Raw genomic sequence first — 11,567 nt, forward strand, 5'->3', positions numbered from 1 at the left:
TTCTCTGGGGAGGCCTCTGAATGGAAGGATGCCAAGCAAAAACCCTAATCCCAAACCTAAACAAAACACTTAAAACTAACCCATTGGAAATACTAGGAGTCCCAGTGCCAGGCACATGCCCAAATCCAATCTCTACCTGTGTACAGACAATAACCCTAACCCTAATCTTAATCCTAACTTTCACCTAGCCTAACACTAGACCTATCACTAACTGGAAACCAAACACGAACCACTAGCCCCTAATCCATACACCTAACCTTGATTCGAACCCTAACCCTAACCCCTAACCCCTAATCCTAAACACTGAAATGTAACCCTAACCCTTTAACCCAAACCCTACATCTATTGTAACCCTACCCCAAATCCGGAACCTAACCCTAACCATTGCCATAGCCGCTAACCCTATGGGTTAGCCATAACCCTAACCCAAAACCCCCAACCCTAACGCTAACCATTAGCCCTTAACCCCCATTACTAAAGCCAAACCCCCCCCAACCCAAACCTCTAACCCTAACCCCTAACCCAAATGTAACACTTACCCTGAGCCCTAACACTAAAACCTAACTCCTAACCCAACCCCAACCCTAACCCAAACGCTAACCCTAAATACTAACCCTAACCCTAAACACTAACCTCAATCCATAACCCTAACCCTAAACCTCACCTTAACCCTACCCGTACCCTAACTCCTTACCCTAACCAGAACCCCAACCCCCTAACTCTAACGTTAACTGTAACATTACTCTAACTCCCTTACCTGTGGTTTGAAGTCCCTGCTGATATTGGCCGGGACCCGACCAATGCCTCCAGAAGCCTCCACAGCGGGTCCTGAAAGGCCAATTTCTGGAGGCATGTCGGGCCCTATGTCAGCCCCCATACTCACCACCATGGGTCCTGAGGAGGCCAGGCTCCCCCCTGCGTGGACGCTGCCCCATGTCTTCCCGAATCCTCGACAGCGGGTTCTGGGGAGGCCAGAGGCTCCTGTCAGCGTGAACGCGGCCCCACCTCTGCCCGAAGCCTCACCCCGGGGCCGGAGGAGGCCAGGGCTGCTGTCAGAGTGGCCGCGGCCCACGTGCTCCCCAAGCCTCCCCAGAGCGGGGGCTCCTGTTCCTACAGGTGGACAAGGCCCCCTGCACCTGCCAGCCAGCTGGGGCAGCGCCTGCCCTCGGGCGCCCCCTGCAGGGTGTTCAGACACTGCAGGAGGCCTGCAGGAGGCGGGGTCCTCACTGCCAGGGCCCCACCTGCCTCGTTCCAGGCTCCAGCTGAGTCCTAGAAGCTTTGCAATGGCTCACTGACATGCGCTACAATGTCCCGGCTCCTCCAGAAATACTGAAGGAACAACGAATTGGAAACCATAGGATATGAAATGAAATGTGGGCAAAACCTTTACAACTTCCACCAAAAGTCACTCAACATTTTATGTAAACTTAATACACACCGCTATCAAACATCAAAAAGACAACATAAAAGAAAATCTATGAGACCCTGAGTGTGGTGGTGCGTTTTAAACACACATCAAACATGATCCAGAAAAAAAAACAAACCATAATGTGAACTTTACAGATTTCAAACTGCTACTCTGTCAAAGACATTGCCCATAGAACCTAAAGACCATTCACAGACTGAAGAAAATATTTGTTCAAAACACACATCTGATATTCAAACTATTTAATTTTATTCAATGTACACAAAAAAAACCCCACATAACAATAAGAACACAGATAACTTAATTAACAATGGGTGGCTATATGAGCAGACACCTGGACATAGGTGATACACAGATAATAAGCAAGCCTACAAAAGTAGGCTCTACATCCTCTAGCATTAGGAAGTTGCCAATGTGAACAGCAGTGAGATGGTGCTACACACCTTTTAGAAATGCTATATATATTTTTAAATTTTACTTATTTGACAGAGAGTGAGCAAGCATGTAGGGGTAGAGGTAGGCAGAGGGAGACAGAAGCAGGCTCCCCCCAGAGCAGGGAGCCTGATACAGGGCTTGATCCCAGGACCCAGGGATCATGACCTGAACCAAAGGCAGATGCTTAACCAACTGAGCCACCCAGGCACCCTAGGAACTGAGCCACCCAGGCACCCCAGGAACTGAGCCACCCAGGCGCCCCTAGAAAGGCTAGAGTGCCAAAAATTAGGATACTAGTTGCTGGAGGGTGGTACAGGACAGGAATACTAATTCATACTGCAGATATAAATACGGATGCTTTGGAAGAGAGTTTAGCAGTTTTTTCAAAGTCTAAATAAATCTCACCTGAGGGTCCAACAGTCACACTACTAGTATCTAGACAACTGCTTTGAAAAACCTTTTCCCCACAGTTTTTGTAAAATTTTACAATCACTCCTGGGAAAGAGTTTAGCAGTTTTCTCAAAAAAATATTTTGCATACAATTACCACATAATTCAGCAGTAGTACTCCTGGAAATTTATTCCAAAAAAAAAATGAAAATTAAAAAAAAGCAATTACACAGTCATTACACATATGAAGGCATCTGTGCAGAGATGATAAAGATTTTTCAAATGTCTTCAATTTTGATTTTTAAAAGTTTTGAGAGAGTGTGCAGTGGGAGGGGCAGAGGGCAAGGGAGACTCTGAAGCAGACTCCCCACCCAGCCAGGGCCGAGCCCACGTGAGGCTCCACACCACAACCTCGAGATCCTGACCACAACCAAAATTAAGAGTTGACGTTTAACCTACTGAACCACCCAGGGGCCCATCAAATGTTCTTAAGTGCAAAATCCATGCTATGAACCCTTGGGGGTAGGAGGACTGCTGGGACACCCAGTCTACCTAGAAGAGTGGAAGGCCCGGAGGGCCTGAGGAGGGGAACTAAGGACATGGGAGGGTGCCTGCATCCCCTTCCCACCCTCCATGGAGACAGGACTTCCCCCTGCACCCTTGGCCTTTAGGGTGCGGGGCTAAGTGCTGACTGGACCCCACGGACCTACAGTGATGACACGGGACCCCATTGTGGGCAGAACTCTGGCATCCCAGGGTTCCACCACTGCCTGGCGCTACTCTGTGTCTGCAGGCACTTGGAGGCACTCATGCTCCGCATCTGGCTCACAGCGCCCCAACTATCCCACTCTCACCAGTACCCCAGTGTGTAAAGTGTGGGTGCTCACAGAGCGACAGGTCACAGGTGAGTGGGAGCTGCTCCTTGCTCCCCTCAGGCCACTGTGGGGCCTGTGGGTCTGGGTGGGGGCGCTGGCATCCCGGGCTTGGGTGAGAACACACGACCCCATGTGATGCCCATGAGGCAGCTCCTGCAGCCCTTCCGCAGCTCCACAGGGTGAGGGCTGGCTCCCTGCTGCCCCAGGCCAGGGGAAGGAGGCTGTGATCAGAGCTCGGGCAGCTCATCTGGGACCACCACTCCCCTGTAAGCCCTGATCTGTGCAGGGGCGACCCAGCCATGACCTTTCCTGCCCATCTTAGGTGCATGGACCCCAACACGTGATGACCAATCTCCCCAACCTGTGGTCCCGGGTGGACAGTCAGGGCTCTCTGGGTCCTCCTGGCCCATGAGCAGGCTTGCTCTTCACGAACTGGAACATGGAGTCCCTCATGCTCCCCCAGAGTCCCCCTCAGGCTATTCACAAATCTTTGCATTCAGGATGAGTAGTTTGGTCACACTTTTGCTGGCATAAGATTTTAATTTTGATGAAGTCCTATTCATTTTTCCCTTTGGTCATTCTGCTTGTGGAATCTAAGAGAAACCTTCCGTCTGCCCCAAGCCCACAGGAACACTTGCTGGTAGGCTCATATACCGCCATCTCAGCGCCAGCCCTGGACTGGTAGACATCACCCCAAGAAGTTCCCCACAGCCACCTGGGCCCCTTTGTCCTCCTGATAAGGGGATGGGAGAGTTCTGTCCTCTCAGCATGATGGCATGTCCTGGGACAGTGGCTGGGAAGGTGGGTGAGCTACAGACAGTGAGTGCCCATGAGTGATCCTCCAGCCCAGCACACCCCCCTTGGGGCTATGGGGTTGTCTCCACCCTCCGGTCAGACAGATGGGTACCTGTCCACAGGGAGCACACAGAAGCATGTGTCCTCTGAAGGTTATCATGTGGTGTCATCCTTGGATATCTTTGGTTTGCAGCACCAGGCAAGAGGAACTGGAGACACTGCTGGCCTTGGAAAGGGCTGATATCATAGCCAAATACCATCAGCTGTGTCCCAGACAAGCACCATAGACGCTAGAGCACCCACTAGAGGTGGGGACCACCCCTGCAAGAGCAGGTGAAGCCCAATAGGGGATTAGAGCCAAGGATGATCCAGGTCAGCCCAGACAAGGAACACAGTCACCAGGAACAACTCTGATGCTGGAGACGGTTCTGGGCATCAGTAGCAAGTGAGGGTCCATCCTGGATCCTAGTCATCAGTACCTGATGAGCCCTGGTGTGGATCATAGTCCCTAAGTCCCAGTGAGGCCAAGGTGGTGAGTATATTCAGGTATGTAGCAGCGGGTATGCCCCAAATGATATCATAAGCAAGAGCAATTATATCCGGGTAAGGGTCATAGGTGAGTCCAGCCAATGAGAACCAAGTGGGTGTTGTTGCCAGTATAAGCAGGTAAGCCCAGGTGGGGATCATAATCCTCGGGTGCCCAAGATGTCCAGATGTATTAGCCAGAAAGTAGAGGTGAGACCCAATCAGGGATGTGAATCTAAGCTGAGCAGGGAGGGCCCAAGAGAGATGAAAATCAGAGGAGCAGAGCATGAAGAAAGGGCTGGGGGCATCAGAGCCAGGTGAGGCCCAAAAAGGCTGGGGGCATCAGAGTCAGGTGAGGCTCAGGAGGGGATCAGAGCCAAGAATGGGCCAGGTCAGCCCAGACAAGGACCATAGTCACTAGGAACAAGTGAGGCCCTGGGGGACAGACCCGGGCATCAATAGAAGTGAGGGTCCATCTTGGCTCCTAATCGGTAGCCAATGAGCCCAGGTGGGGACCATGGTCACCAGGTGGTGAGGCTCAGGTGGGGACCATGGTCACCAGGTCAGGTCAGACCCAGGTCAGGATTATCTCTGGTAGAAGCAGGTAAGGCTGTCAGGCTGCTCCCATTGGGCAGACAGGCCCTTCCCCTCATGCCCGGCCAATCTCAGAGGGTCCTGATAACCCTCAGAAATCAGGGGGGAGGAGCCATTCCGCTCCCTCCTTTCCCCATGTCCCTAGCACTGATCGGTCCCCTCTGTTTCAGGCATATCAAGTATGGTCTCCACAGGACCCTTGGGATGATGCTGACCCATCATTGTGGAAGGTCACGGACAATCTGAGATTTCTGCATTGAGTTCCCTGGACACCCCTTCATCCATCTCATGAGGGGGTTTGCATTTGCAGGAGGAGGTTGATGCATCCCACCGGATCAGGACCTCTTCCCCTTGAGCCCTCTGAGGGCCATGTCTGCGCTGGGCTGGAGCTGAGAGACCCAGGAGGAAAACCCTGGAAGTGGGTATGAAGGGAGCTGGGCCTGGGGGCCAGCCCCTAGGCACTCAGAGGAGGGGCCTCCACGCCTGCTTTGGGGAGGACCAGGTTCTGCCTCCTGAGTTGGGGTGGGGGTCACGGCGTGGGGGAGGAAGCCCCTGCCAGGATGGCCCCCCTGCCCACCTGTTGCAGGAGAAGACCCTGATCTTTGGGGGTCTGGGCACTTCTCAGGCTTTTTCATTCCAGAGTTCCCCAAACTGCTGTGGTTCTAGGCCCATCACGAGCACATTGTAGACAGAAGTCACCCCAAACTGAAGAAGCACATGGCGAGTAGATGCTCGAGGGGTGCCAGCACAACCCTTCAGACCTGCCTGTTTGGTATCAAGTTCCTCCTCCAGAGGACCCGGGGCACCCTCGAGGCTGGGCCGGGCCATGGGGAGTGTGTCCACCTGTGTGCAAATATCTTCTCCTATTCTGTAGGCTGTTTTTTAGTTTTGTTGATTGTTACTTTGCTGTGCAGAAGATTTTATCTTGATTAAGTCCCAATAGTTCCTTTTTTACTTTTCTTTCCCTTGCCTTTGGTGATATGTCTTTCAAGAAGTTGCTGTGGCCGAGTTCAAAAAGGGTGTTGCCTGTGTTCTCCTCTAGGATTTGGATAGATTCTTGTGTCACATTCAGATCTTTCAACCATTTTGAGTTTACTGTTGGGTCTGGTGTAAGAGAATAGTCTACTTTCATTCTTCTGCATGTGGCTGCCCAATTTTCCCAATACCATTTACTGAAGAGACTGTCCTTTTTCCAGTGGAGAGTCTTTCCTGCTTTGTCAAAAATTAGTTGACCATAGAGTTAAGGGCCCATTTCTCGGTTCTCTGTTCTATTCTCTTAATCTATGTCTCTGTGCGAGTTCCACACTGTCTTGATGATCACAGCTTTGTAAGAAAGTTTGAAATCCGGCATTGTAATGTGCCGGGCATTGGTTTTCTTTCTCAATATTCTTCTGGCTATTCGGGAGCTTTTCTGATTCAATACAAAATTTAAGATTAATTGTTCCAACTCTGTGTAAAAGTTCATGGTATTTTGATAGGGATTGCTTTGAATGTGTAAATTGCCCTGGGTAGCCTAGCCATTTTCACTAGATTTTTTCTTTTTCATTTTTCACCAATTTTTTTCTTCCGATCCACCAACACAGTGTTCCACTTGGTTCTGGGTGTATTTTGGCCATGTGGTAGAAGGTCCTAACTTCCACCATTGTAAAATAAAATAAGATAAAGCAGGAGCAAGATGGCTGAAGACTAGGGCCCCAAGTCACCTGTCCCCACCCACTTACCTAGTTAACTTTCAAATCATCCTGAAAACCTATAAATCCAGTCTGAGATTTAAAGAGAGAACAGCTGGAATGCTATAGTGAGAGGAGTTTGCACTTATATCAAGGTATGAAGACGAAAAAAATAATAATAAAAAAGCCTCCAAGGGGGAGGGGCTAAGGCGGAGCCACAAGTGCCCCCAGGACAGTAAAGCCCCGTCCTGGAGAAGCAGGAGCTGCACCAATCTTCCTGGACAGAAAGTCGCTCACAGGGAGTTGGAGCAGGATCCCAGGAGGGCGGGATTGCCCTCAGGCCCCGGGGGCACTAATAGAGGAACTGCGCCCCTGGGAGAGCACGCCATATACCGTGGCCAAGCTCCCTAAAGGTCTGCAGCGAGTGCCCCTCAGGGCCACGAGAGCAGCTCCAGTGGGGACTCGGGCGGGGGCTCCGTGCGGAGGGGGCTGCGCGGCCCAGGGAGCGCGATTCCAGCGGTGCAGGCCCCGGAGTCCAAGGTGCTTGGGGACACAGCCCAGGGCCCGGCGCTCCCCGCCCCCCGCCCCCGGGGACAGACAGAGGCCGGGAGGACACAGGACAGCAAGGACGCTCCTGCCAAGGGGCGGCCCAAGCTGTGCAGATCAGCGCCCCCCCCCCCCCCCCCTGAGAATCCAGGCCCTGTGGACTAAGAGCTGCTGTATTCACTGTAGGATCTGACTTGAGAGCTGGACAACTGGCCGCTGCCACTGTTGTTGTTCCTCCTGGTGTCACCTTGTACCTGGGACTGAGCAGGGGCCTCACAGGATAAACAGCTCCCACTGAGCTGTGCACCTGGCAGGGGGCTGGGCAGCTCCATCAGGTGCACACACCTGAGAAGAGGCACAGCAGGCCCCTCCCCCAGAAGAGCAGCTAGAAGGACAGGGGGAAAGCAAGTTATTGACCAAGCAGCACTGGAAAGTTCCAGGGGAAGTCGAGGGTTTTTCAGTACATAGAATCAGAGGATACACCACCTTGTTTTTTGTTTTCTGTTTGTTTCCCCTGTCCCCTCTCCCCCACCTCTTTTCCCTCTCTTTTTCTCCTTTTTCCAGTACAACTTGTTTTTGGCCACTCTGCACTGAGCAAAATGACTAGAAGGAAAAACTGACCTCAAAGGAAGAATCAGAAATAGTCCTCTCTCCCACAGAGTTACAAAATTTGGATTACAATTCAAAGTCAGAAAGCCAATTCAGAAGCACAATCATAAAGCTACTGATGGCTCTAGGAAAAAGCATAAAGGATTCAAGAGACTTCATGACGGCAGAATTTAGATCTAATTAGGCAGAAATTAAAAATCAATTAAATGAGATGCAATCCAAATTGGAGGTCCTAACGATGAGGGTTAATGAGGTAGAAGGACAAGTGAGTGACATAGAAGGCAAGTTAATGGCAAGGAAGGAAACTGAGGAAAAAAGAGAAAAGCAATTAAAAGATCATGAGGATAAGTTATGGGAAATAAATGACAACCTCAGAAGGAAAAATCTACATTTAATTGGGGTTCCCGAGGGCGCCTAAAGGGACAGAGGTCCAGAATGTGTATTTGAACAAATCATAGCTGAGAACTTCCTTAACTTGGGAAGGGAAACAGGCATTCAGATACAGGAGACAGAGATTCCCCCCCCCCCCTAAAATCTATAGCATATATCTGCAAATCGAACTTCAATAAAAACAAAAAGGCACAATAAAAAGTAAAGCAAAAATAACAGTAAAAACAAAACCCCCCAAAAAATAGATCCTTGGTGTGCTTGGCCTGCTTTTTAAAGAATCTAGATCCCAAAATAAGAAAGAAATTTAAAGTACAATGAAAATACTCAAAATAATTTAAAATAAAGTATATACATAACAATTAAAATTAAGCACTTTATAAAAAAAGAATTGCAGAAAATAAGTGAAAAATAATAAAGAAAGAACAAAGTATATAGGAAGCTAGATCCTACTTTCCCTGTAGAGCTGACGCTTTGCCGGCTGCTGTGATCAGTACTTTTGGTGGGAGCCAGTGGTCCATGCGGGCTTCTGGGGGAGGACCCATTCCTCCGGTTGTCAGGTGCCCACTTGCCTTAGTGAAGATGCACCTGCAGCGCTCAGAGGCGGGGCTCCTTGTAAGCGCCTCTTGCCTCCACCAGGCGATGCTGCGCTGCTCCCTGAGGACTCTCAGTGCTCCTGGGCAGGATGAGTGTGGGGGCCCTGGGTTCCCTGCTCTGGAGCTGAACATCTCGCCCCCAGTCTACAGTGAGCCTTCACAGAAGAGCCATCAGGCCTTTTCTCCGCAGTTCGTGTCAGAACCCCGCGTTCACCCTCCCTGTGTGTGAGGGTTTTTTTTAATTTAATATCAGACCCAGGACTGAGTTTCAAAATTCCAAAATTTAGGGGCGCCCTGATGGATGTCTGTGCTCTCCCTGCCCTGGAGGGATCCTCCACTTCTGCAGTAGGTGTCGCAGAAAGGGACAGGGGGCAGCCAGGAGGAATGTGTGCTGAAGGGAGCCGCCTGGCCGGCGGGCGGTTGGCGGTTCATGCGCATCTGGTCACGGCGGGCGGGAGCGCGCGTGTGTGTCGGTTCCAGGAGCCCCAGGGTTGTGGCTCAAGGGCACCTCTCTGCAGAGATGGAGGGAAGGCGTCTCCTGGAATGCCTAGGGGTGCCCCCGTGCAGGGTAGCGGGCAGCTCTCCGCCGTCCCTCTGTGCGGGGCTGCAGCGCAAGGAGCTGGGAGGGCGGGGCGCCCTCACCGAGGGACCCAGACTTTCCTGCAGGAGGCGTCCCAAATGCAGAGCCTTTCAGAGCAGGTGCGCCCCCCGAGGGAGCTCCAGAGTCCAAGTCCTGATTGGAGCTGATGGCGGCAAAGGCCCATGGGCATCGCTAGGTGCTCCTTGCAGGGCCTTTGCTCTTCCCACGGTGCGGGTGGTCGGTCGCCAGGCAGTGCCTGTGGAGGACTAGACAGGGCCGGGCGCAGCCCTCCAGCCTCCAGCCTCCAGAAAAATGTCTGCCGGCACCGTGTACCTTGGTCCTTAGTTCTCAGGCTGGACTGGAACCATAGGATCATTTGGAGGGATTCCCATTTGGGTGGACGGTGGGGTGAGGTGGTTCTTACCGATTCAAGGTCCTGGGTCCCTGCCTCCAAGGCCACGACCCACAGCCGTCCTGCCAGCTCTAACCTGGACATTTTCTAATCCAGGCTCATTCCCAGCATGGTGGCTACGGTTTGCACAGATGCCAAGGCCCCTGGAAAGCTCATGGATAGGGATGGCCCAGGCCACCCATGGGTGGGACAGGCTCCAGGGCTGACCTGTGGCCTTGAGACCCAGTGTGGCTGTATCCGCAGCCATACCTCACCGACATGGGTGTAGACGTGCCATGGCCGAGGGTCCAGGGATCTCCCCTCAACACTCTGAGACAGCAGTCCTCCCACCTCAGCAAGAGGGCCATGCTTCCCCAGGGTTTCCCTAGACCAAGTTCAAGTGCCATCTGTCCCGAGGCCACCCTCGCCAGATACCATGGATTCTGACGCCGCAACCCATTCTTAGCAGGAGGGAGCCGGACCCACCTACTGTGTCTACAGAAGCTACTGGTGGAGGGAATCTAGCATTGGCTGTACCAACAGACAGGTCCACACAATCCCCCCGTGGGGGCCAGATGCACATAGAAAGTGACATCCCGAGTGCCTGGGCGGCCCCCTCGCTTGGGTGTCTGCCTGGGCTCAGGTGGTGATCCTAGGGTCCAGGCTGGAGGCTCAAGTGGGCTCCCTGTTCAGTGGGGCCTGCTTCTCTCCTGCCACTGCATGAGCTCTCTCGCTCTCTCCCTCCCTCTCTCTCTCTCTCCACACCTCCCCCCAAGAATAAATACAATCTTTCCCAAAAAAGGAAATGCAGATACAGATATTTATTTACATGCATGTGTGCACAGAGGTGGCTACGGAGGTAGACGGGTTGGGATATAAGGGCCAACTCTCAGAACTCCGCTTCCTTGCAAACGCTGAAATATACGTGTTGGCTCCGGGGGGCCTCAGATGAGGATGTCAGCTCTCATCTCCAGGGTGTGTGGGACATGTCAGGGGCAGAGTAAACCCAAAGGGACCTACAGCCCCCAATCCCCTTATTCTTCCAAGTATTTTGTCCCACGTTCCTCTCCCGAGGTTAAGGAACCAGACAGTAATTTGTTAAGGCCGTTCTCGTGACAGTGTGACCTCTGTGTGTGTCTACCTGTGAGCGAAAGTGAAGTAGAGGAGTCAGGAGACAGAGATAGACAGAGAGAGACAGAGGAGAGACAGAGATTTCGAGAAATAGGGAGAGACAAGGAGAGAGGGAGGAAGCGACCATGAGGGAGGAGTGCGGAGATTCACTGCCCGCCTAGGAGGATCAGGGTTAGGAATGAATTGGGCCTCAGCTGAGAGCATCGAGGTCAGATCGTGTGCGTGCAGTGTGTGTCCCTGTGCATCCCCATCCAGCCCTTGGAGGAGTGTTCCCACCAGCAGCACCTCCTCCCAGTGGTGAAGTTGGCTGAGTGCGGGGAGGGTGAGTGAGGCCTGTGCACATGTCTGTGCCAAGGTAGGAGCTACAGGTGGGCGTCGTGGTGTCTCCACACCCCATCCCAGGCACGGGCAATGGAAGCATTGTGAATATCCCATGACACACAGAAATGGCAGGACCAAAGCCCCGGGGGACAAATTAAGCCAAGAGATCACACAGGGGAGGCAGAGATATGTTTACTGTAGCCATGGGTCATCCCATGTAGCTTGCACAGCCAAGATGACGTTTCCTCAAGTGACCCTTGGCAGGGAAGAGAGGTGACCCGGCTAAGGGAAGATCTG

The sequence above is a fragment of the Canis lupus genome, chromosome 15 (genome assembly GCF_003254725.2).
Source record: "Canis lupus dingo isolate Sandy chromosome 15, ASM325472v2, whole genome shotgun sequence".
In the NCBI taxonomy this organism is placed as follows: Eukaryota; Metazoa; Chordata; class Mammalia; order Carnivora; family Canidae; genus Canis; species Canis lupus.